The sequence below is a fragment of the Myodes glareolus genome, chromosome 8 (assembly GCF_982192425.1).
Source record: "Myodes glareolus chromosome 8, mMyoGla1.1, whole genome shotgun sequence".
Classification (NCBI taxonomy): Eukaryota; Metazoa; Chordata; class Mammalia; order Rodentia; family Cricetidae; genus Myodes; species Myodes glareolus.
The window spans coordinates 61,845,497-61,873,101 of record NC_142033.1 but is presented as its reverse complement, the minus strand read 5'-3'; the positions used below and the strand labels follow the sequence as shown (position 1 = coordinate 61,873,101).

The 27,605-nt window shown below is 42.6% G+C and overlaps 1 pseudogene; it reads left to right on the top strand.

The window, feature by feature from the left end:
• Nucleotides 1-27,120, top strand: part of LOC148121177 (uncharacterized) — a 37,530-nt pseudogene extending 10,410 nt beyond the window's left edge.
• Nucleotides 27,121-27,605: the final 485 nt, after the last annotated feature.

Here is a 27,605-nt window from a genome sequence, read left to right as displayed (position 1 = left end):
GTATTTTTTCCTTCTTTAGGATTTGCTGCTGTGATATCATCAATTGTCTGTGTTTTTGTTGATATACCCAACTTCTTTGGGTTGGAGTTTTCCTTCTAGTACTTTGTGTATGGCTGGGTTTATGTCTAGGTATTGGTTAAATCTAGTTTTGTCATGGAATAACTTGTTTTGTCCTTCAATGGTGACTGAAAGTTTTGATGGGTATAATAGTCTGGGCTGGCATCCACAGTCTCTTAATGTCTGCATAACGCTTGACCACAACCTTCTGGCTTTCATTGTGTCCAATGAGAAGACAGGTGTAATTTTGATAGGTCTGCCTTTATATGTTACTTGGTCTTTTTTCTTTGCAGCTCTAAATAGTCTTTCTTTCTTTTGTATTTTTAGTGTTTTGATTATTATGTGGCAAGGGGATTTTTTTTTGAACCAGTCTATTTGGTGCTCTGTACACTTCTTGTATCTTCATAGGCATATCTTTCTTTTGGTTGTGAAAGTTTTCTCCTATGATTTTGTTAAATATATTTTCTGTGCTTTTGAGTTGAACTTCTATTCCTATTATTCTTAAGTTTGTTCTTTTCATGGTGTCCCATATTTCCTGGCTATTTTGTGTTAAGCTTTTCTTAGGTTTAACACTTTCCTTGACTGATGAGTCTATTTCCTCTATTGTATCTTCAGCACTTGAGATTCTCTCTTTCACATCTTGTATTTTGCTGTTTGTGTTTGTATTTGTGGTCCTTGATCATTTTCTCATGATTTCTGTTTCTATAATTCCCTCAGCTTGTGTTTCTTTATTATATCTATTTCGGTTTTCAAGTCTTGAATAGTTTCTTTCATATATTTTATTGCTTTTTCTTGGTTTTCTTTAAGAGATTTGCTGATGTCTTCAAATTTTTTGTTTGTCTTTCCTCCATTTCTTTGAGGAAATTTCCCATTTCCTCTTTAAGAGTCTCAAACATTCTCCTGAAGTTATTTTTTAGGTAATTTTCTTCTGCTTCATTTATATTTGGTTGTTCAAGTCTTGCTGTTGTAGGGTCTCTAGATTTTACTGGTGTCATATTACTCTTTGTGATGTTGCATGTGTTCTCATCATTTCCTCTAATTGGTGTGGTTGGGTCTGTCTGTGACTCTGGTAATTAATCTTCTAGGTGCCAGTGAATCCAAGGCTCAGATGGCTGTTCCTTGTGGTACAGTCAGTACCAAGGTTCTAGTTACCCCTTTGATCACTCTCTATTCCTGCAGGTTGCTCAGCGCTCCCGGAGTTTGCTCCTCTCCTGTGGTGTTTGCTGTCTCAGGCCTGCTCTGGTCTAGGTTGCTACCTTAAACCTGTTTCTGAAATGTCCTTGGTCTTGATCTGTTCCTGAGAGGTCCTTGGCTTGGGGTTGGTCCTGCAAAGGTCTCTGGCTCTGATCTTCTCCCTTGGAGGTCCCAGATTCAGGTGCACTGGACCTGCAGAGGACCTGGCTCAGGCCTAGTCCCTAAGAAGTCCCAGACCAATGCCCAGACCTACAAAGGTCCTGGTTTAGGCCTAGTTCCTCAGAGGTCCCACACTCATGCCCAGACCCACAGGGGTCTCTGGTTCTGGCACACTTGCTCAGCAGTTGCTACCCTGTACCTGCTCCTGTACAGTTGCTGTCTCAGGTCTGCTCTAGCCTAGGCCGCTGACTCAGTCCTACTCTTGTGGAATTTGTTGCCTCAGGTCTGCTCCAGCCCAGGTTGCTGGCTCAGTCCCACTTCTGTGGAGATTGCTGCTTCAGGCCTGCTCTCCTGCCTTTGCTTCTTGCTGATGAATAAACAAACCTACTGTTGCCTCCATCCTTCAGTGACATCAAACTCCAGCTTCTCTGTCCTTGCAATGTGGACCGGAGACCTGTAACTCTCCAGGAATTTTGATCCAGATTGAAATTATTTAGGTACCCAGCTCTGCTGGGTGAGTAGCAGTTGATTTCTCAGCCTCTCAAGTGTGCAAATAGCTGTGTTCAGATGAGGCAGCCATCTTTGTGTAAGCCAGTCTAGTGAGTCCTGATTTGTTTCTCTCTCTCTCTCTCTCTCTCTCTCTCTCTCTCTCTCTCTCTCTCTCTCACACACACACACACACACACACACACATTTTATCAGCTCTATTCTTCTAGAGCCTCTGGCTAATGAACCTCCTTTCATAAGTGTGCTAGAACTGCTAGCTGACAAACTGATGACCCTGACAAGAGGTGGCAAAATTACTTGGGTAGAACCCAGAATGCCCGGAAGGAAACTGGCCAAGAGGAAGGGTCTTGTATAATGACCAGGTCTAATATCTATCATTCTATGGCAAAGTCTACTGCTTGATAAGCTTGACCACCTAAAGGGGGGCCAGGCAGCTTTTGAATGCCTGATTCTCAGGCGAGACTAGCCACGCAGGGATCACCAGATTTCCACATAAACTCAGTTAATAGAAAAGACAATGACCAAAATACACCACAAGCAGAAAGGAAAATAGCACGACTTATAACAGTTTTTAAGAAGGCAAGCCAAGGTATTATATCCATGAAAATCTTTCAGAAACTGTTCAGGAAAAAAATTTAAAGATTTTTTTAAGAATAAATATGGAGCAGAAGTGTTAGAATTTCAGCAAAACCTCTGGCATGTCAAGCTGAAGTTTCCTCCCTTCCAAGAAAGGAGAGCAGACTTGAAGGTAGACAGAGAGCCAAGGAATTTTAGAAAGAGGGTGAGGAGATAGAAGAGAAGAGGAAATTATTTAAGTACAATTTTCTGCCATTAAGTGGTCCCTTACACCACAAAGAACTAAAAACAAAAATCTCTGAAGCCTCCACTTTGAAATTGTTTCCAAACATCATGTGTATGGGTGTTCAGAAGTCTCTGCACACATGTGCAGTGCCCGAGGAGACCAGAAGAGGGCAGCAGACCCCCTGAAATTGGAGCTACATATGCTTGTGATCTGTCATGTGAGTGCTGGGAATTGAACTCAGCTCCTCTGTAAGAACAGCAGGTGCTTTTAAACTCCCGTGGCATCTCCCCAGGCCCCTCCCAAAACCCATTTTTCAAGCAAGGCATATTGAAGCGAAATGTCAGAAGCCAAAGATAAAACAGGATTTGAAATTTTTCTGAATGTAGAAAGCGTTGCATACCAGAGCATATGACCTCCTACTTCTTAGTGGCAACACTTGAATCGTTGTGACAAAGGAGATGCTTGTTATTCAGCGGGAACATGATTTCTGCTCCAGACTTTGTATCCAGCACATGGTTATTCAAATGTGGCACTAGAATCAAGATGTTATCAGGAATTCAAGGTCTAAAAGCAGCCTTAGTCTTCATACACTTTTATCAAAATCGAATAAGATACAAGGTTGGGGATATGGCATTCTGGAAAGTCAGTGAACACGACGAGGGCGGGGAGGGGATTCGTAGAAGAGTGAAGATGTGTTGGGAGGATTGTTTACTTCCAGGCAGCCCTTGGCAGCATCTAGTCTTGCCGTAGCTGAATGATAGAAAACTGGGAAGAGAATCTTCAACCAACAAAATCCGTAAACTCCACTAATATTTGTGTTATATTCAGGGGACTTGGGGCGAAATGCCACAAATATGAGGCACTTTGAAGGTAATTGACCCACATGAGCTCATTGAGAGTGGTACTATTGGTAGGTATGGCTTTGTTGAAGTAGGTGTGGCCTTATTGAAAGAAGTGTGTCTGTGGGGCGGGCTTTGAGGTCTCCTTTGCTTAAGCTTCCCTCGGTGTCACAGACTATGTCCTGTTGCCTTCCGATCAAGATGTGGCCAGCATTATGTCTGCCTGCATGCCTCCATGTTCCCTGCTATGATTATAATGGACTACACCTCCTAAACTAAGTCATCACCTCAGTTAAATGTTTTCCTTATAAGAGTTACCATGGTCATGGTGTCTCTTCACAGTAATAGAAACCTTAACTATGACAAGAAACACTGAAAATGATGCATGTTAAATATTCAGCAATCATTAATTTGAGGAAAAAATAAGTCTCATAAGTGCCAGTCAAGAAACAATGCCCAACTTTTATATGAGCTTAGTCAAATAAAAATTAAATATTGAAAATATCAAACATTGTGATCTATTACCTGGAGGAATGAACAGAGAAGGCAGAGAGAAGGAGAGGGAGAGGGGGAGAGAGAGAGAGAGAGAGAGAGAGAGAGAGAGAGAGAGAGAGAGAAAGAGAGAGAGAGGAGAGAAGAGAGAATTCCTAGAAGGAAGGCAATGTTTAAAAATAGCAAAATTAAGAAAAATCGATTGTGCATTATGGGAGAATGCTGTTTGTCTTCCAGTATTGATTTCTTCCAGAAAATAGAGCAGGTGTAAAGCCCAGAGCTCGCGGGTGCTGCCCAGAAAGATGCAGGGGTCCCACCTGTGGGAGCCCCGAGACCTCGGAAGGCTTGAAAAAGAGAAGATCAGATTTCCTGTGAATATTCTAGATTATTTAAGATGTCCTGGGAGTTACGGAAGAGGGAGATGGGTACTATCCTGAGGATAACTGACTATATGGAGAGGATTCTATGCAATCTGCAAGCCATTTCATGAACCTCAGTAAGAGGATTGAAATCAACTCCTTGTTAAGAAAAACTGATATTATTATTATTATTATTATTAGAAGGATGCCTTTGTCAGCCTAGATATAGGTGGGGGTGGGGCTCAGTATTGCCTGTGTCACACTGTGCTGACTTCACTTGGGAAGACTTACCCTCTCTATGGAGTGGATGGGGGCTGAAGTGGAGGAGGAGGTGTGGGGAGAGGAAGGAGGGGTGGGAGTGGGAACTGAGATAAGCATTGTGAGGATCAACATAGTAAAAATGGCAATTCCACCAAAAGCAATCTATAGATTCAATGCAATCCCCATCAAAATCCTATCAAACTTCTTCACAGACCTTGAGAGAACAATAATCAAGTTTATATGGCAAACCAAAAAACCCAGGATAGCCAAAACAATCTTATACAATAAAGGAACTTCTGGAGGCATTACCATCCCTGACTTCAAACTCTATTACAGAGCAACAGTATTGAAAACAGCTTAGTATTGTCATAACAACAGAGAAGTCGACCTATGGAATCGAATAGAAGACCCGGGTATTAACCCACAAACCTATGAACACCTGATTTTCGACAAGGGAGCTAAAGGTATACAATGGAAGAAGGAAAGCATCTTTAACAAATGGTGCTGGCATAACTGGATGTCAATCTGTAGAAGAATGAAAGTAGATCTGTATCTATCACCATACACAAAACTCAAGTTCAAATGGATTAAAGGCATCAACATTAATCTGACCACTTTGAACCTGATAGAAGAGAAAGTGGAAAGTAGTCTATAAGACATAAGAACAGGAGACCATATCCTAAGTAGAACCCCAGTAGCACAGACAATAAGAGAATCAGTGAATAAATGGGACCTCCTGAAACTGAGAAGCTTCTGTAAAGCAAAGGACACTGTCAGTAAGACAAAAAGGCCGCCTTCTGACTGGGAGAAGATCTTCACCAACCCCTCATCAGACAAAGGTCTGATCTCCAAAATATACAAAGAACTCAAAAAACTAGACAATAAAACTCTAATTAACACAATTAAAAAATGGGGTACTGAACTGAACAGAGAATTCACAACAGATGAACTTCGAATGGCCAAAAGACACTTAAGGTCATGCTCAACCTCCTTAGCGATCAGGGAAATGCAAATCAAAACAATTTTGAGATACCATCTTACACCTGTCAGAATAGCTAAACTCAAAAACACCAATGATAGCCTATGCTGGAGAGGATGTGGAGTGAGGGGAACACTCATCCATTGTTGGTGGGAATGCAAACCTGTGCAGCCACTGTGGAAATCAGTGTGGCGGTTTCTCAGGAAACTGGGAGTCAACCTCCCTCAGGACCCAGCAATTCCACTCTTGGAAATAAACCCAAGAGAGGCCCTATCATACTACAAAAGCATTTGTTCAACTATGTTCATAGCAGCACTATTTGTAATAGCCAGAACCTGGAAACAACCTAGGTGCCCCTCAATAGAAGAATGGTTAAAGAAGGTGTGGAACATATACACGTTAGAGTTTTACTCAGTGGTAAAAAACAATGACATCTTGAATTTTGCATCCAAATGGATGGAAATAAAAAATGCTTTACTGAGTGAGGTAACCCAGACCCAAAAAGACGAATATGGTATGTACTCACCCATAAGTGGTTTCTAGCTTTAATTAAAGGTCTTTGAGCCTATAATTCGTGATCCTAGAGAAGCTAAATAAGAAGGTGAACCGAAAGAAAATCATATAGTTATCCTCCTGTACATTGGAAGTAGACAAGATTACCAGGCAAACTTGGGTTCACGGGGGGTGAGGGGGTGGAAGTAAGGGGAGATGGTTAGAGAGAAGGGAGAGGGGGAGGATTGGGGATGGCTTGGGAGAATGGGATGAGGGAAGGGAGGAAGGATGGATATGGGAGCAGGGAGGTATATATCTCAACTAAGGGAGCCATTTTAGGGTTTGCAAGAGACTTGATTCTGGAGGGGTTCCCAGGCCCAAGGAGAGGTTCCCAGATTGTTCCCTGGGCAGCAGAGGAGAGGGTGCCTGAACTGGCCTTGGCCCATAACCATAATGATGAATATTTTGCATATCACCACAGAACCTTCATCTGGCAATGGATGGAGATAGAGACAGAGACACACATTGGAACACAGGACTTAACTCCCTAGGTCCAAATGAGAAGCAGATGGAGGGAGAATGTGAGCAAGAAAGGCAGGATCAGAGGGAACCTTCATCTGGCAATGGATGAAGATAGAGAATGAGACCCACATTGGAGCACTGGACTGAGCCCCCAAGGTCCAAATGAGGAGCAGAAGGAGGGAGAACATGAAAAAGGAAGTCAGAACTTGACCCGCACTACCGTCTCGCCCGCAAGAACCACGCGGGACACTAGGATTCTTCTGCAGAAAAGCTTTAATGCTTCTTGAGAGAGAGAGCATAAGCTAACATGGTGGAGACCCAGGACGAGGGGAACCCAGCCCTTATATATAAAACAGTCCTCGCTTCAGACGTGTCACTCTTGGATTGGTCCGCTGCCCATTATTCCAGATGATGCCTCGGGAGTAGGCGGGGACGCAGTAATGGAAAGTTACCAAGCACCTGTGCGTTACCTTGTTCACCTGGCGGTGAAACCGGATGCCAGCGCCATCTTGTAATGGAATATGTAGTTGCGGTCCTCTACAAGGACTGTGAGGGGGTGCGTTCACCCACTGATACAAGGGGACTGATCTAATGAGAGCTCACCAAGGCCAGCTGGACTGGGACTGAAGGAGCATGTGATCAAACCGGATTCCCTGAATGTGGCTGACATGGGGGCTGACTGAGAAGCCATTGACAATGGCACTGGGTCTTGTTTCCTCTGCATGTACTGGCTTTTTGGGATCCTAGTCTGTTTGGATGCTCACCTTCCTAGACCTGGAGGGAGGGGGGAGGAACTTGGACTTCCCACAGGGCAGGAAACCCTGACTGCTCTTAGGACTGGAGAGTGAGGAGGAGAGGGAGTTGGGGGAATGGGAGGGTATTGGGAGAAGGGGAGGAAGTGGAAATTTTTATAAATAAATGAATTAATAAATAATAATAAAAAATAAGAAAAGATTGGTTTTTCTTTTAAATAAATTTAATTAAAAAAAGTGATTTCACTTCTTGGGGCAGAAGGGAGCAGAAAGAAGCAAGAGCCCTGGGTTGGGGAGGAGGGATGTACTCAGAAAGCTCCAGGGTCCAGGGTCTTGTGCACAGTCCTTCAAGGTCCAGCTCTGCCACCAGCTGTCTGGAGACTCCAGAGAATGTGAGCACCGCTCTGTGAAGTGGCCTTAAGGAAAACTTTGTCACATAAACAAGAGGCAGTGTGAGAGGTGAGTATTTTTTTGATCCTGGGTGAATCCCTTTGCTAAGCCTTGATTAACGTGTTTAAAGTAGACAACCGTTTCTTCCTCTACATGTTGTTCTGGGGCCCAAATGAAGTAATTCTCATAAAATACCTCACACTGGACGTAAGCACTAGGCTGATGTTAATTCCCTCTCCACTGGAGAGTCCGGTGCCTTGGGAGCACAGCAGTCAGATTTTCTTTTTCTTTTTATTTGACTTTTTTGTTGTTTTTATTGTGTTATACATTTTTCTCCACTCCCTTCCCTCTTGCCCTCCCCTCTTCTACCCTCACCCATGACCCCTATGCTCCCATTTTACTCAGGAGATCTTGTCTTTTTCACCTTCCTATTTAGAACTATGTAAGTCTCTCTAAGTCTCTCTTAGGGTCCTCTTTGTTGTCTTTGTTTCTCTGGGGTTGTGAACTGTAGGCTGATTTTCTTTGCTTTGTGTCTAAAGCGACTTATGACTGAGTACATATTACATTTGTCTTTCTGGGTCTGGGTTACCTCATTCAATATGTTTTTTTCTAGATCCATCCATTGGCCTGCAAATTTCAAGATGTCTTTTTTTTTTTTACCGCTGAGTAGTACTCCCTTGTATAAATGTACCACATTTTCTCTCCATCCATTCTTTGGTTGAGGGACATCTAGGTTGTTGCCAGGTTCTGTTGTATAAATAATGTTGCTATGAATATACTTGAGCAAGGGTCCTTGTGCTGTGGTTGAGCTTTCTTTAGGTATAGACCCAAAAGTGATATTGCTGGGTCTTGAGGTGAATTGTTTCCTAATTTTCTAAAAAATTGCCATACTGATTTCCAAAGAGACTGTACAAATTTGCTTTCCCACCAGCAAGGCAGAAGTGCTCCCTTTACCTCACATCCTCTCCAGCATAAGTTGTCATCAGTTTTTTTGATCTTGGCCATTCTTACAGGTGTAAGATGGAATCTCAGAGTTATTTTGATTTGCATTTCTGTGATGGCTAAGGATGTTGAACATTTCTTTCAATCATTTGAGATTCGACTGTTGAGAGTTCTCTGTTTAGGTCTGTATTCCCCCTTCCTTTTTTTTTTATTGGATTATTTGTTTTTCTGATGTCAAGTTTCTTGAGTTCTTTGTATATTTTGGAGATCAGACCTCTGTCTGATGTGGGGTTAGTGAAGATCTTCTCCCATTCTGTAGGCTGCCGTTTTGTCTTGTTGACTGTGCCCTTTGCTTTACAGAAGCTTCTCAGTTTCAGGTGGTCCCATTTATTAATTGTTTCTCTCAGTGTCTGTGCTACTAGGGTTATATTTAGGAAGTGATCTCCTGTGCCAATGCTTTCAAGTATACTTCCCATTTTCTCTTCTGTGAGGTTCAGTGTGGCTGGCTTTATGTTGAGGTCTTTGATCCATTTGGACTTGAGTTTTGTACATGGTGAATCTTTTCTCATTTTACATATCAATCCCAGTTCTCTCCCTCCCCTCCGCCTGCTTCTCTGACTTTCCTCCCACCCCCACCCCCATCCACTCCTCAGAGAGGGTAAGGCTTCCCATGGGGAGTTCACAAAGTCTGGCACATTATTTTGAGGCAAGACCAAGGTCCTCTCCCCTATATATAGGCTGAGCAAGGTATCCTTCCAAAAGCCAGTTCAAGTACTAAGAAGGAATCCTGGTCCCACTGCCAGGAACCCCACATACTTCCCGAGCTGCACAACTGTCACCCACGTTCAGAGGACTCAGTTTGTTCCTATTCAGGTTTTCCTGCTGTCATTCAAGAGTCAGTGAGCTCAAATTTTCTTTCCATTGCTATGTGTGTTATATTTTCATTTCTGCTCTTTTCAGTTGTGCTCTTGTCAAACCCATCTTTAATACACAAATTATTTTCTGTTGCATGAAAGCTGTGGGAGGCTTTGATGAATAAATTGCCAGCTTGTTCTAGGGAACTACCCGGAAAGATGAATGGCCTTGGAAGGCTACTTAGTAACGAATCGATTGATTTAATTGTGGTGGCGCAACTAGTAGCTCACCAGGGAGTAGCAGATCGGGGCTTCAGTCTCAGAGCATGCATCCCATCACTATGGTGGCCAGAGCAGCCTGGGCTGTGGCCATGCGGATCTCCACTCCAGCATGTTCACATCTCGGTGAATCAGGAAGTAGAGAGCAAGACTGGAAACAGGGCTGGGATAGAAGTAGCCCTCAAAAGCCTACCCTGGTGACCTCCTTTCACCAGTCAGGTCCTTCAAGTTCCCGAACAACTCCACCAGCTGGGGGCCAGGTATTCAAGCACAGGAACCTGTGGGTAACATTTCCGGTTCAAATTGTAACGAGCCACACAACTGGTTTTAACCCTGCTAACACGGAAGCACGAACTTTGCCGCTACTTGCTTTCATAAATAACCTTGAAATGTAATGGTTGGCTGGAAGATTTAAGATGACATTTAATCAGAATCTCTCTCCTTAGAAATGGAAAGACTGGTTTGGTCTCTGCCTTTTCATTTTGAATGACTAAGGGAGAGAGGTCTGTCCCTGTTAGAAGCTGTGGGTATTGTTTGCACCCGCCCACTGGCCCTATTCAGAGGAGTGCTTCCACGGATCACTTCCACGTCAGTAGCACCTCTTTTTTTTTTTTTTCTCCTGATAATCTGCTCAGTTTCTCAAGAGGTTGTTTTCTAGAAGTCAGAAACAACTGGAAATGAGATCGCTGATGGAAGAGGCAAAGAGAGTGGAGAATTCCACCGAGTCCCCAGCTGAAGTTCCCACCCAGCGAGGGAGACAGTGCTGAAGGAATCACACGTTTCTTAGGCCGGTCACCCACGGCTTTAGATCTGTTACCCTGTATATAGTCATCTAGAATCTATTTATTATCATTTTTTCCCTTTCGCTGCCTCAGTTTACCGTTCTTCACTTGAGATTTGTGGAACCAGCCTCAGACAACCCATCTTGGGCCCAACACAGTAATTCGAAGCAGACAGCTTTGAATTCCTGCTACATTTCAGCTCTACTCTCTTTTCCAAGAAGAGTTTCATTTTAAAGATTATAGAAGAGAACCAAGACAGACGGGAAATGGGCTCTGACCTCCCAAACAAGGCTAAACACCATGCTTCATCTACTTATTCACGTCTTTCACCCTCTGCAAGAACCTGTTTACTTTTTCTGCATTGCTTAACAAACTTACCTACCTGGTGTCAAAAATCTGTAAATACTAAAAGTAGAAAATTACAGAAAATTCTGAGGTTGCTCTGAGCTCTGCCGCAAAACACAGTCGTTACCAGCCTGCTGGTAAACCGGAGATGCAAATTACTCACAGTAAAAAGCACAATAGCATATGGCCATTAAGTGAAGGCAAGACTAACCCTTCCTACAGTTTCTGGGAGCCCCTCTGCTCGTCAGCCTGTGCAATACTGATTGTGATGGTTGTTTTTATGTATGGATGGGCTGGGTCATGGTGCCTAGATATGTGGTCAAACATAATACTAGATGTTTCTCTGAAGGTGTATTTGCATGAGATTAACATTTAAATTGGCAGATTTTGAGTAAAGTACATTTCCTTCATTATCCAATCAGTTGAGGCTGGAACAGCACAAAAGGCTGAAGTCAGCAGAATATTTTTGCAGCAAAAATCCTTTGGACTCCTTCAAGTCAGAGGAAATTCTGTAACTGATGGGATTGAACTTGAACAACATGGACTTTTTGTTTTTGTGACTTTTCAACCAGTTGGTCCAGCTTTTAGGCTCTTCCACCTCTGTGATTACATGAAACAGCTCTTTGAATTCAGCCTCTCCATGCAAGCTAGCCTGTTTTCCTAAGGCTCCCGATCACCACACTGCAATCTGTGATGTGTCTTTTCAGTCAACAATTATTTTGTGGGAATGTTCATGTGCCAAGTAACATTCTACACACTTGGCATGCATCATTAAGCAATAGAGATTCCAATTCCAGTCTGTTAGGTTTTAGTTCTAGGGGGCAAAGAAAGATGCTGAGCGATAAACATGAAGTAGAAATTACATGCTGTCATGCTAGAAGTGATTAGTGCCTCAGAAAACAACAAAGAGAAGGGAGGGCAGTGTTAGGGACCTTGGGGCTCCCAAAGAACATGAAAAATAATAGATTTTAAAGAAAGTAGATAAAGGATGGCTACAGGGGAACAGGGTCTGCAGAACACAGCAGAGAAGCTTCCCTTAGGACTCAGTGGTTGGGACAATGTACATAAGAGCTGTGCAAGACAAAGCCAGACCAGATCCCCACAGAGAGAGGACTGGGCACGAAATCACACCCCTAGCCAAGGACATTGGCAATTCCTTAGGGGCTGGAAGAGAAAGGGTCAGTTTTCTCCAAGGATGCAGCCCATGATGACATGGCTATGCTCCAGTGGAAGACCACACATCCAAGAATATTTGAACAGCACAAATTGTTCTTAGTTGGTTTAAAAAAACCAAAAAGACACGGCCTTGGGTGGACCAGGAAAAGGGGGCAGCTGTATTTTGGAAGAATTGGGAAGGTGAGTATGACAAGAACACACTATGTGTTCTCAAAGAACTAACGAACTTATTTTAAAAAGAAAGTAGGTAAAAAGTAGAGTTCTTTCATGACATGAATGGTATTTTTCCACAGAACTCTTAACTTTGAGGTAATTATAGATTCTATAGAAGTTGTTAAGAAATAACTCCATACACACAAAGCAACATGAAATCTCACAACTGGACAGTTAGAGCTGATACAGTCAGGGCACAGAACCCTTGCATCACCTGCATCTCTCCCCTTCAGGCTCTCGAGCCTTTCCACTTCACTCCTTCATCACAGGCTTATCCTGCCAGGAACTGGCTTTTCCAGCTACTATAGCTCCCTGGGGATCATTCACTATTTCTGTCTCCATTAACAATTCATTTCTTTTCATTGCTGAGTCATAATAGGGCTATCCCAATTGTTTTTAGAAATAAGTTACCCATTTGGACTGGTTCCTGTGTGGGGTTCTTGAAATGATTTGTTCTAATTGTTTATGTGCGAAACATTTTTTTTTAAATGTATAATTTCATTTACTTTTTAAGAGAAAACATTATTTGTAAATATGTATGTCTGTGTAAGCATGGGCACGTGGGTGTAGATGCCTGCTGAGGCTGGGATACCCTGGTAGTGTTGGAGACCTTGGATCAGGAGTTACAGGAAGTTGTGAGCCATCCATGTGGGTCCTGGTAACAGGACAAATTTGGGTCCTCTGAAATAACAGCAAATGCTCTTAACCACTGAGCCATCTCTCCAGCTCTGATTTAATTTACTTTTTAGCTTTAATTAACATGTAATGATTATATCTACTCATGGGAATAGTGGGATGATTCTATACATGCATGCAATGTATAGCGATCACATCAAAGCAATTACTTGTTTCCATTTTATTGCTGCTCCTTTATGTTTGGCATCTTCAAGTAGGACTCTTCCTTTTCGTCTTAATATTTATCCAGTTCTTGGGAACTACAACCAGTCCTTTGTGTTGTAGAACACCACAGTGTCTCCTGTCTAAATGTAAGGCCCCCATTTCCAGCCCCACCTCAAATTGCCTCCCATGTAACCTTTCCCAGCCTCTAGTAATCACTGTCCTACTCTCTGTGAAATCAGCTGTTTTAGCTTCCACCTATGGAAAAGGACATGTGGGGTTTGTTTTTCTGTGCCTGGCTTATTTCGCTTAACATAATACTCTCCAGTTCTGCCCGCTTTGCCACAGACAGTACAGGATTCCATTCTGTTTGTGGCTGAATTATGTTCTGAATACAAATGGCATTTTGTTTATCTGTTGACGATCAGCCAGCACCTCAGTTGAACTCTTTTCTGGATTACCACAGTGTGCTGCAAACACATGAGGTGCAGCTCTTTCCTTGGCACCCTGACCTCATTTCTTTTGGATATACATCCAGGAGTAGGATAGTGAGATCCAATATAGTCGACTTATTTTAAGTTTTTTTGAGGAATATGTGCTGTTCTATCTCATGGCTGTATATGCTTACACCCTCACCTGCAGTATATGGATGTTCACCTTGCAGATATGTTAATTTTTAAACAATAGCAGTTATCCTGACTGGGGTGCCGTGCTCACTCATTCTGGCTCAGAACTGCGTGTCTCTGATAGTTGCCAAGGTTGGGCATTTCATACGCTGTGCTGATTATTTGCCCACTTTTAGTCGCAACATTTGGGCTCTTGTTGAGTTGTTTGAATTCTTTGTATATTTGGGATTCATTTGTCCGATGAATAGTTTGCAGGTCTTTTTCTAATACTCAATAGTTGTCTGATAGCCCTGGTATAAAAAAATGCTCAAACATTTTTAATATGTGAAATCTAAACCATTAAGATCTGTCTGGACCGAAGGCAGTTTTGGGTGTTTCAGAGTGCCCAGGCCATCCTCTTGGCCAGGCTGGTCTCTGGGAAAGTGGATACTGCCACATCACCTGGTACCTATATGATAGTAATACACGGGAACACTGGCATCCTTCTTCGTGGTTGGAGATGTTTGATGACGTCAGTGTAAATGGGCCTACTTTTGCTTCTGTTTATTTTGTTGCTGTTGTTAAATTATAAAAGCAGATGGATACAACTGAGATGAGGGTCCTCTAAATTTTGGGGGTGACGGAAGGGAGAAGTTCTGTCCCACTTCTGATTTGTGTTTCATTTGAACAGAAAGTCTGAATTACACCAATCAAGGCCGTGATCTTTCCTGGTGAGCTATGTATTATATTTTCCTTCAAGACAAAGATGGCCATTTATGCAATTAAAATACATTTAAAAATATATGTTAGACAAAAATTCAGAATTATATCGGTGGAATTGATTAGGGGACATTGAAAGAAATCCTTCAGAACTGGGTAAGAATTTTTTTTTCCCCTAAACATATATTTTAAGCTAGGAAAGTATACGTTCCCCATCCTCATGTGCAGCAGCCAGACTAGGCTCATTAGTCCAACTCAGAGCTGGGGCTGCTCCCACAGGTCCTCATCAGCTTCCCAAACACACTATAAAATTGATCCAACAGCCCAAAGAAGAGAGTATTCGGACGGGAGGGAAGCACAGGAGAGGTCCAGACTCGCTATGGTACAGAATTCTGCAGTTCAAGGATTTGACATGTTTGCCTAACACCAGGGGCTGCAAAGTCAGCAGGACCTCTGAGTGTGTGTGTGTGTGTGTGTGTGTGTGTGTGTGTGTGTGTGTGTGAGAGAGAGAGAGAGAGAGAGAGAGAGAGAGAGAGAGAGAGAGAGGGAAAGGCAGACAGACAAAATAAAAGGATTGAGGGGGTGTCTTTGAGTTTGAAAGTTGAGAACACTTGTTTAAACGACTCTTGAATTTCCTTGACATATGGATCAAAGACAGTATTTTAAAATTATTCACTCAACGTTAAACATTTTTGCTTTTTCAAAAAATCATCATAAGCATCACCATCGGGGGGAGGGTTACTCTTCTGTACAGACTAGAATGCAGAGGTTTGAGAGCAAGGAAAGTGACTGAAATATTCAGCATCTAGAAAGCACAGGGAATGCAGGCTAGGAGCATCTTGGCTATGGTCCTGGAGCTCCCAGGCAAGGGTTAGGATGGCAGGGCAGTGGGGAGCTACTCAAGGAAGCAAGGGGCTGTGGCTGTTTATAAACACTCTGTGTTTGCTTTCCGACAGAGCATGCCAGGGAAATAGGCTAGAAGGTTAACTTCCCTCAAGATAAACAGCTCACCAGGTCTAACACGGGATTTGAACTCAACTTGTTTTATTGTGAAGATAAGACTTTCCAAGAGGCCAGACTCATCAGTTCACCACACTCTTCCTGCAAGGGCAGAGCGAGTTGATGCATCTGAGTAAGGAACCTTGCAAGGGTCCTAGCAAGCGCTCTCAGTGGATGTCAGACCTTGACCTCTGAACACCTCTGCCAAGACGATGGGGGAAAGTTTACTGGGAAAAAAATTCATAATTATATAATGAAGTTTAGAGACAGTGTTTCAAAAGGGGGAAAATCCCTTAAAAACAAAGATGGATAACTGAGAATAACTGTTGTCAAAGTCTACGCTTTTCCTCAACACTAATCCTTTTTTATACGATATGAGAAGCATCACATCTTACAGCCTGGATGCCCTTCTGAGGAAGGTCGATGGTCTACTGAAGTACTTCGAGAAGATGCCCTTTCTAATTTAAATAACTACACTGAACATGCTTCAACCTCCTCAAGCAAGTGTTTGTTTCTTACCCCTGGGCAGGCTGATTTTCCCCCTCCCACTCTGGAGCATGGCACAAGGGGAGAGTAGAAGGAACGCCTGGCATGCTGCTGTAAGATGCAGGATTTGGGACAGGCGATGGCTATTGGATTCACATGTTCACAGCAGCTGTGTTTCTCTGAGCAAGAGTGAGCCAGACAAAACTCCAGCACATGTAGGGCAGATGTTCTCGGGGCTCAACATCTTAGTGAGGATAGATGCTAGTGGGAGGAAGGAGTTGTTTGTGTGTGTGTGTGTGTGTGTGTGTGTGTGTGTGTGTGTGTGTATAACCACTTGTAGGTTTCCAGGACTCCGATGAATGATCCTGTAGCCGTGCGCACACAGGCAGCAACTGGATTTAGTGGGTTACAGAAGAAGAGGGTGAGCACATGATAATGAACTTGTTGAAAGAGAGACACGTTGCTGAGATGGGGGCAATAGGAGGATGGGTGACGGGGTGGATGTGTCAGAAACTGGTCTGGAGTCACAAGAAAATGACCACATAACCCAAAGTATTTTGGCAAGGCAAAAAGTTTTATTTCTGCACAAGGGCATCTAGCCACGGGAAATGAATTGGTGAGCACACCCATCCGGGCTCCTTTTTGGTCTTTAAACTCCTAAGACAAAGGGACCCTGTGACTGACTCTGAGTGGTCAGAGTTCAGTTTTCCAGTCTTACATTATTAGCTGATTTAAAGTAATGCAATTGATAAACAATATGCAATTTTATGCTCTGAGTGTAACCTTGAGCACATGTTTTGATTTCAAGAAATGCTGACCCTGGAGGAATTTGAATTTCTGCCATGTGGTTTCTTAATAATATTTTTAGAGTAACATTTTGTCTTATTTAACCCTTTGATAGAAAAAACAGTACATGGCTTTTACATTCTCCACAAATATGATATTTCATTGTTCAATTGTATGAAAATCTCAAGGATATAGAAAAATACAGACAACAGAAGATGTTTACTTTTCACAGTCAGGAGTTCAGAGTTCAGCCTATTAGCAGCATTCTATGGATTTTAAGATGCAGGGAATAGGGTCACAAGAAAATCCGTGCCACCTTGTTCATTCAGATTTGAATAACAGGATCCCACAAGTTCTTTCTAGTGATAATCCCCAAGCTACAAATAAAAACATACTGATGGAAATTAAAACAATGACCACGCCTTTTCAAATAGAGACAAACTACTGGGGAAGGGGGTCAACCTTATAACCCTGGCACTCAGACGGTTGAGCCTGGGGAACCGCTGTAAGATTGAGGACAGTCTGCTTAAAGACGTCTTCTCTACAAAACAGAATAACAACACACACACAAACAAGTGAACAAAACCCCCCAAAGAAACACAAACGGCTTTACTTACTGAATGACCTGACATACCGAGAGTGCACACTTCTCCCTCTATAGAGATTAGCCAGGCTCGTGTATATTTATAAACCCTTGAATTTATGCCTCCCACTGTTCTTTCTCTCATTGTCAGGAGCATCTATCTTGCTACATCTTCTGCTTACTTAGGGAGCACCAACTCTCCCTTCCTGCTTTCAGAGTCAGACCTCCTCTGTGGTGAGCACATATCTATAGCAGCACAGGTCACTAGATGTGGTCTGTACAGATCTTAGATGGTAGACCAGTTGCTCCTAAGTGATAGAGGAGTGAGTGGATTTCTATTGTAATAAAAGAGTGTTTATTTTAATCTGTATTAAAGAACAGATTTGCAAGGCTGGGGCTGTGATGGCATAGGTACTGTGCAGGACCAGACAAGCTTTAAGAGTAAATCTGATTATGAGCAATGAAAAGACACTGAGAAAATAAGGGTATGTCTTTGAGTAAGAGTATAACACAGAGTGTGAACAACTTGGGATACAGTTCAATGTAGATCTGAGATGGTGTTCTCCTCCATTCCTGTGGTTGAATCTTCAGTGTCCCCAAAAGCTCATGAGATACAGATTTGGACTCAATATGGAAATGATGTAACTTTTAAGAAGTGAAATCCTTTCTTTTTTTCAGTAAAATGTTTTACTGTTTTTATTGAGTTATACATTTTTCTCCTCTCACCTTCCTTCCTCCCCTCTCCCTTTCTATATTTTTCCATCACCTCCACACTCTTAATTTACTTAGAAGATCTTGTATTTTTCACCTTTATATGTAGATCCATGCATGTGTCTCTTAGGGTTCTATTTGCTGTCTAGTTGCTCTGAGGTTATGATCTGTTGGCTAGTTTTTCTCTGCTTTATGTCTAAAAGCCACTTATGACTGAGTACATATTATATTTGCCTTTCTGGGTCTGAGTTACTTCACTCAATATGTTTTTTTCTAGATCCATCCATTTGCCTGCAGATTTCAAGATGTCATTTTTTTTCCACTGAGTATTACTCCCTTGTATACATGTACCAAATTTTCTTTATCCATTCTTTGGTTGAGGGACATCTATGTTGTTTCCAGGTTCTGCTATTACAAATAATGCTACTATGAACGTAGTTGAGCTTGGGTCCTTGTTGAGTGTCTTTTGGGTATCTACCCAAAAGTGATATTTCTGTGTCTTGAAGTAGATTGTTTCCTATTTTTCAGAGAAATTGCCATACTGACTTTCAAAGAGACTGTACAAGTTGGCTCTCCCATCAGAAATGGAGGAACATTCCCTTTACCTCACATTCTCTCTAGCATAATCTGTCATCAGTGTTTTTGATCTTGACCGTTCTGATAGGTGTAAGGTGGAATCTCAGAGTTGTTTTGATTTGCATTTCTCTGATGGCTAAGGATATTGAGTGTTCCCTTAAGTGTCTTTCAGCCCTTTGAAAATTATCTGTTGAGAACTCTCTGTTTAGGTCTGTACTCCAATTTTTATTGGATTATTTGTTCTTTTTATGTCAAGTTTCTTGAATTCTTTGGAGATAAGTCCTCTGTCTGATGTGAGGCTGGTAAAGATCTTTTCCCATTCTGTAGGCTGTCTTTTTGTCTTTTTGCCTGTGTCGTTTACTTTACAGAAGCGTCTCAGTTTCAGGAGGTTCCATTTATTAATTGTTTATCTCAGTGTCTGTGCTACTGGTGTTAATATCTAGGAAGTGGTCTCCTGTGCCAATGTGTTCAAGTATGTTTTCCACTTTCTCTTCTATGAGGTTCAGTGTGGTTGGTTTTATGTTGAAGTCTTTGATCCATTTGGACTTGAGTTTTGTGCATGGCGATAAATATAGATCTGTTTTTATTCTTTTACATGTTGATATCTAGTAATGCCAACACCATTTGTTGAATATGCTTTCTTTTTTCTATTTTATATTTTTAACTTCTTTGTCAAAAATCAAAGTTCACAGGTGTGTGGATTGATATCTGGGTTTTGGATTCACTTCCATTGGTTCTCCTGTCTATTTTTATGCCAATATCAAACTCTATAGTAGAGTTTGAAGTTGGGGATTGTTATGCCTCTTGAAGTTCTTTTGTTGTACAGGATTATTTTGGCTATCCAGGGTTTTTTGTTTTGGTTCGTTTTGTTTCATTTTGTTTTGTTGTTTCATATGAAGGTGAGTTTTGTTCTTTCGAGGTCTGTGAAAAGTTTTGTTGGGCATTGCATTGAATCTGTAGATTGCTTTTGGTAGGATTGCCATTTTTATTATATTATTTCTACCTACCCAAGAGCATGGGAGATCTTTCCATTTTCTGGCATCAAGAAGTGGAGTCTTGAAGGAGATTTTAGGTTGTTGGGGAAATGCTCTTGAAGGTGACTGGATATATCCAGATATGGTGACAAGGTAGGTGGCGGTCTTTCTTCTGTTATGCTCTCTCTAGGCCTTGATGCACTACTGTCTCAAAGCAGAAGCAGCCAGCTGGCCACAGACTGCAGTTTCTAAAACCATAAACTAAACTACCTTTTTCTCTGCACTAGTGACCACCTCGGATGTTTGTTACATCAAACGGACGCTGACTAATTGAAACATTGACTCTGTTCTTGGCAGGGAGACAGTGAGCAATGGGCTCATGAGGAGAAGAGAATATGAGAAACTATGTTCTAAGTGAGAAGCGGTTCCATGCCTTTTTCTTGGGAGTCTGCCTCACTTTGTGCCTGATATAAAGGGCAAAGATTGACCAGAGAAACCATCCATTCTCATGTGTCTTAGTGAGCAAATGAATAAATTGATGTTATTTCTAAGAACATGGGTGAGAAGTTACATGCAGGAAAGCAGCTAACCTATGGGCAGCAAAATGACTAAACTAGAGTTTCTATCTCCAGCAATTGTTAACTGTTCACATATCAGTGGGTAGGGGAGAAGCCTTGAGTACCTCACGAGCTCTCTCTGCCTTCCATGAGGGAATATGAATGGATTAATCTTATAAGGGTCCTACTTAGGTGATTGCAGTCACTCTGATGTCAAGATTGCAATATCCACACTATGCTCAGAGGACAGAATTGCTCCAAGAATAGGTCTACAGAAGAAAAAGCAGGTTAAGCTTTATTATAGGCCTGTAAGTTCAGCCTGATAAATTAATCTCAATAATTTCCATCTCTTGCATCCTCTTAGTACAAAGCAAAGACCTGAAACATGTCTACCCTAAAGAAGCTGAGGGCATGCAAACACATAGGAAATTCAGTGGGAGCGGGGATGCTTATTCTTGGCTTTTCTATACTATGTCTTGAGGGGTGGTGGTGGGAGTTGAGCTCGGGCAAGCAGGTATGAGATATTGGGAAGGTAAAAGCAACAAGAAAATGGATTGACCTAGCCATAAACCACCTGGATGCCAAGGAACCAGTGTCCTGTCTATGAGGGTAACTTAGATGTTTTAAGATATTTTAGCATGCCATTTATGAGAGTAACTTGGATGCATCTTCATCTCAACTTTCCTGAAAGGAAAACGAAGGAGAACTATTTTTCCCAAGGATGTAATTTCCATTGATTAACTTGGTCTGCAGACCCAGGAAAGCCAGTGCTAAGAGTTGAATGCCCGAAAGATAGAGAAGTAGTATACAAATTTGGCTGAGTCTAAGAGGCCTTAGAATCAGGAACAGCTAAAGTGAGAAGTGTCAGAAGTATCAACTTCCATGATCAGAACAGAGTAAATGTATTATTCTTGAAACCTTTCTGGTCTCTTCAGGCTCTTTATAGCCATGCTGATGCCAACCCACCCTGGGGGAGGCTGCTGGCTTTGCTGCTTTGTGTCTACTAATTTTAATGCTATTCATTTCTGGAACCTTCCAAACAGAATGTTTAGGGAGATAATTGTTCATTACACAACCTAATAAAGATGACACAAGAAAGCAACCAGGACACTTGGAATTTTCGACTAGGTGTCTTTTAAGACTGAAGTACTCATACCTTGGAAAATGTACGGAGGTCTGTTGTATTTATTTGGGGTGATTTCTAAGGTCCACCTTTACTGAGACTAGAAAACAGTATGGGAGGATGTGGGAAGCAGGAAGCTTCTTTTGTTCACAGGTAAGCACACTAGAAGAACCAGGGTTGTTCCTTCAAAGGGAGGGCTATATAGCTGTTATCTGCCCAGAAGGCTGGGGGCAGATGCAGTTAATAGCCAGGTGACCATTGCATTATTGGTGTACACAAGATCAGACCAGATGCTCCCCCAGACCATCACTGGGAGCTTGTCAGTCTACAGAACCTGTCATTATAGATGCTATCACGTATACTTTTACCAAGAATCTTGATGCAGTCAAATCTTCAGCTTTATTGTGTCCAAAGGATTGAGTTATCACCAGGAAAAATGTCATCAAATTATTCTGTGCCTAAATATGCCTAAAATAAACTACTAGAGGTCAGACTCACAAAGTATGAACAAATATCAGTTAGCCATATTGAACCGAACTGCTGTCTTGCCTCTCATGGATCATTATTCTGCTGGCTGTGGTAGCCTCAGAGACTGTCCCCAGAAGGAATGATCAGTTTGCTTACTTGCATATTCTAGGTTCAGGATATGGTTAATGCTAGGACATCTTTCCTTTGAAGGTCAGGCCTCTGGGCAAGAGAAGGGCGAGTGAACTTCTGCACTCATTTCATTTTCTCCATGAAGTCTTTACCAATGGGACTTTATTGTCTCTTAATTCTTTAAGCTTCTACATTCTCTTACCTGGACTACTCGTTGGGTAAGTAGACCTGTAATCACCTTATTTTTTAATCCACTTTGGTGATAACTAAGTTCCTGGAGTGCAGAGATGGCTTCATGCCTATTTATGCATGAACTGCAGCTCAGTGGTGAGCATAGTAACAGAGAAAAATGAAATTGATGGAGGATCAGTGGAAAAGGGCTCTGATGCTTCCTCAGCAAAATAGGCTGTGAAGAAACAGAATTTCCCAGAGATTACTATGTCCGGCTTGCTCCTGGGCAGTGACTATTGAACACGTGATCACTTCTGGCTGCTAGCTAAATGTAGAAAGACATCCCAGTGTCACCACAGTGCTTCTCGGTTTGAGGTTCTTCTGCCTGCCCTGTGGTCATCACTAGGGTTGCTGACCATTCTGGAGTAAGTTTACTTACTTCCAAAGATGTTTTAAGTCATACTCTGTATTCTAGGAGCTGATATGTTTTCACCTATTTGAAGCAGAATCAATGACAATAACATTTTTTAAAATCTCTGTGGCTTTTGTGAAATTTATAGGGTTTGTTCGGTAGATGATAAATGGACAATGGAAATCAATGGATTAGTATGTGCTAAATATGGTCCTTGGATACTGTCTGCTCTGATGAAACACGAAGATAAGAATTCAGTTGTGGAGGAAAGGGTTTATTTGGCTTATGCTTTCTTATCATTCTCCATCATTAAAAGAAATCAGGGCGAGAATGCAAACAGGGCTGGAACCTGAGGCAGGATCTGATGCAGAAGCTGTGGAGGTGTGCTGCTTACCGGCTTGCACTTCATGGCTTGTTCAGTCTGCTTTCTTTGGGTGCTCTGTAAGGGGTTTCCAGAGAGGTGCAACTCAGGTGGAAAGACCCACTCTTAAAATGAAGCCTCAGACTAAATAAAAAGGGAGAAAGGAGAAGGCGTGCTTTCTAGCATTCGTCTCTCAGCTTCCTGAAGGTAGATGTAAGGCCTCCAGTGACTTTATACTTCTACCACCCCGCCTTCACAGTACAGGGGACTCCATTCCGTGAACCATGAGCCAAAATGCATCCTTGTTCTTTTAAAGGGCGTGTTAGGTATCTGGGGATAGCAATGAGAAAGATAACTAAGACAGTGCCTGTGTGGACCGGTCTGTAAGGAAAAGGGATTTTACATACTTGGCTCAGTGTTCAGTGGCTCATTGCTATGGTTACTGTTTTAGTTAAGACTCTCCTTTGAGGGCTGGAGAGATGGCTCAGTGGTTAAGAGCATTGCCTGCTCTTCCAAAGGTCCTGAGTTCAATTCCCGGCAACCACATGGTGACTCACAACCATTTGTAATGAGGTCTGGTGTCCTCTTCTGGTCTGCAGGCATACACACAGACAGAATATTGTATACATAATAAATAAATAAATAAATACTCTTCTTTGGCCCCTCCCCACAATCTTGTAAATACTTCATCACCGCTCCTGCTTTATAGATGAGGAAACTGAGGTCTCAGAAGCTTTGGGTGAGGGTACAGGTGAATGACCTCCAGTTGTAGTCTTCAGAAGTAGATTTTACATTCATGTCTCCAGGCTGGTAACTGATCTCCCTACCGACACCCCCGTAACTTGTGACTATTTGAAGATTGTGCTCCACAGTCAGCACAGACATTCTGTCTGTGTGCCCTGCAAAGGCATCACCTGGTCCCTTTACCTCTTACAGACATGGGACATGTGTGATTACATGAATGACATATAATAGGGGTCCAGGAGCAGACAAATCCTTCTTTTTTACTAGCTTCATGGTTTTTCCCAGGAGGTAGAAGGTGGAACTCTGACGGGTGGTCTCTCAACATTCATACAGAAGGCAACAGAATAGGCGTATCTCATGCGGAAAGAAAACACTAGTGTGGATCAGTAGAATTAAGGGGTAGAAAGGTGGCTTAGCAGCTAAGGGCATTTGCTGCTCTTGTGGAGTACCCAAGTTTGGTTTCCAGCAGCCATGGTGGGTAGCTCATAACCACCCTGTAACTCTAGTTCCAGGGGATCTATGGTCCTCTTCTTGCCTCCATAGGCACCCATACAAACATGGCATAACACATGTGCATGTGCTGCACACACACACACACACACACACACACGCACGCACACACTTATCTTTTATAAAAGAACTAAGCTTGAAGAATAGAAAATAATTTGGGATGGAGAAATGATGAAAGCTGATGTTGTGTTGGTAGAAAAGGTCCCACGTCCTCATTTTATTTCTGCTGCTTTTCTGATTATTTTTCTGTTGCTGTGCTAAAACACCATGATGAAAGAAACTTAGAAAAGAAAGTGTTTACTTGGCTTATAGCTTCAGAGGGTTAGAGTTCCCATCTAAAGGAAGAGTTAAGAGCACACATCTTGATCTATGACAAGGGAGAGAGAGAGAGAGAGAGAGAGAGAGAGAGAGAGAGAGAGAGAGAGAGAAATGGAAATCCCACAAGTCTTTTGAAATATCAGCACTGACCCCCAGTGATGCACTTGCTTCAACAGGTCACACCTCTTAATCTTACAAGATTTTCACCAACTGGGGACCAAGTATTAAAACATATGAGCTTATGGAAGCCATTCTCATTCAAACCCCTGTAGTTGCTGTGCTAAAAACACCATGACCAAAGAAAGGTCTATTTTCTCTCACAGTCTAGGTTATTGTCCGTCTCTGCAGGGAAGGGAGCAGCAGGAGCTTGAGATAGCTCTCATTCTTAGTCTAAAGCAGAGAGAAAAGAGCACGTGCTCCTTCTTCCTTGCTTTATTCAGCTGGATTTCTCCACTATTTTGCAGTTCAGAAACCCTGCCTATGGAATGGTGCCACCCACAGTAGGTTGGCTTTCCCCGCACCATTAACTTAAGATAATTCTACACAGACAGACTTGGCCACAGGACAAAGCAAGATAGACAATCCCTTACTGAGAAGCTCTTCCTGGGTAATTAATTCTAGGTTATGTCAAGTTGCCAGTTAAAACTAAGCATCACAAACAGGGTGAGGGGAGAGAAGGGAAAGATCTATGTTTGGAAGGGATTTTATCTAGGACATTCTCCACAGTTTTCAGAAAATGCTTGGTAGGCTTTGAAGAGAAAGATTGGGGGAAATTCTTGGTCTAGGACTTACGGGCAGGGTCTGGATTGTGAATGTGTCCATGAGAGAGCAGGGAGGCAAATTGGAGAGGCAGGAAGTGAGATGGCTTCTTGTCTCCTCGCTATAACACTGCAAAGGAAGAATGATTCCATTTTGTATTTAGGGCTTGGGATATAAAATAGAATCTGTATTGAGATCCAAAGACAGGCAAGAGAATCACATATAGATGGGGTAGGATCTGCCATGAGAATGTAGGCTGCAAAGGCAATCTTTGAGTCAGCCTAATTTTCTGTCTGACTTCCAGTTCCCCGCCAACAGACAAGAAACCATGCCTGGATGCATCCCATCTAATAAGTGGAGCTATGCACATTTGACAATGATTGCTTTCCTCGACATCCAAAATATACTTCTCAAATGGGTAGGAAGGCTTGAAAGTCCGCGTCGTGCTTTCTCTGCTCGCCTGACCCGCTTTTTGTGAAGCCAGCTGTCTCTGCTTTCCCACACGGTGCGTGGCAGCTCCTTGTCCTCACTCCCAAGCTGGCATCTCACTTCCGCCTTCTCCCCTAAATAACTTCCTGTTCCTAATGATGCTAAAGGAGCCTCTAGGGCTTCAGAGAGGGACCCTTCTATTCTATTATTGTTTTTTAGATGTTCGTGGTCTCTTAGACCTTGACGAATGAAGGGGTACTGAGGCATGAGGGAGATGAACCTCGTTAGTCATTTTACGGAAGGCAGAGGTTGAAGAGCTTGAAGAGAACCCCGGAGTTCTCAAAACCTCTTGGTGGGAGTGAAAGATGTGTATTCTTTGTGAACTAGCCGAGCGCATTTCTGTGAATGTGAAACATTTGGGCTAAAATAGAATCTTGGCTACGTTTTCTCTGTCAGTGGCCTGGGAGAAGGGAACACTCTCTCATCAGGTCCAGGGATGGAAAATCTGGCGCCCAGCCTAGAATGAAGATTTTTGAATTTCAGAGAAACGGTTCAGGGAGAACATCCCACGAGAAGCCGCTGCTCAGTGCGATGTGTATTTGCTCAAACACGCTTTCCCAGCTGAGCCCCACCCCTTCATTCCAGGCCTTGCTGGCTGTTTTCTGCTCTGTTGGCTCCACTGTAGCCTTGTTTTGGTCCAATTCTGCTGGAGGATCTTACTGTGCAGAGTTTCAAAGTGATTCTGCAAATGTGCACACATCTCCTGATTTACGGACCAAAAGGCACGGGAAACCTGTCCAGAAGTAAGAGCCTTCGTGAGAACAGACATTTTAACACAGGTGATTAACTGTGTGCCAGGCCCAGTACAAGTACCCTGAGGATACTAATGGAACTCCTCCCCCTCAAAAGGGGGTGGGGTGTCTGTGTGCTGTGCTTATTATCACCAATTTTAGAGACAAAAGACTCAGCCATTGCTCGAGCGGCAGAGTCACTGTTTCGTATCTCCTTTGTGGCCCCGGAGTTCATTTTTAAGCACAGTAGTATAGTTCACACAAGGCCTATTTTCTAGGGTCCATGAAAAATCAGACGGAATATTGAGAAGGGCATCCTTTATTGATCCAGCACATCAGAATTAGAAATGTTTGAGGGTGCTTTCGCTAGGTGCTTCTCACTCTCAAGTTACAATGGAGAGGATCTTGTACTTCTTCCTTCCTTCTCTCCCTGTTCCTGCCCTTTCTTCTCTGCCCCCAAATCTTTCCCCCTAGTTCCTTCCTTCTTCCCAATTACTTCCTTTTTCACATAGTGATAATGATTTGCGCTCGTAGGTAAAGAAATGTTGCAAGCTTATCAGAGTCACCTGCCTGGAAGACCTAGTGATTGTAGCAATAGCCCTGTGTATTGCTCCCCTCACATCCCAGGGCCAACCCAGCCTGGCACAGGACCACTGTATAGTTATGCATATTTAAGATAGTTTGAGGGTCTGGAAAGATAGCTAAGTCGGTAAAGGGCTTGTCATGTAAGCATAAGGGCCAGAGTTCAGATATCCAGAACCCATACAAATGTCAATCAGGTGTGGTGATGGTCTGTAATTCCAATGCTGGGGAGGCAAAGAGAGGTGATCTTTTTCACCTCTAGCTGAACTGGGAGGAATTGATGAGCTCCCAATCAACAAGAAATCCTGTCTCAATAAACCATGTGGAGAAAAACTGAGGAAGATATATCGTCTTTGTTCCTTTACACACACACACACACACACACACACACACACACACACACATGCACACACACACTCACACACATACACACACATGAACACACATGCACACACACACTCACACAGGCACACATGCATACATGCTCTCCACCACATGTACATACGCTCCCCTCTCATATGTACTCACACACACATATGCATGTATATAACATATATACCATACAAATAAATTAATAA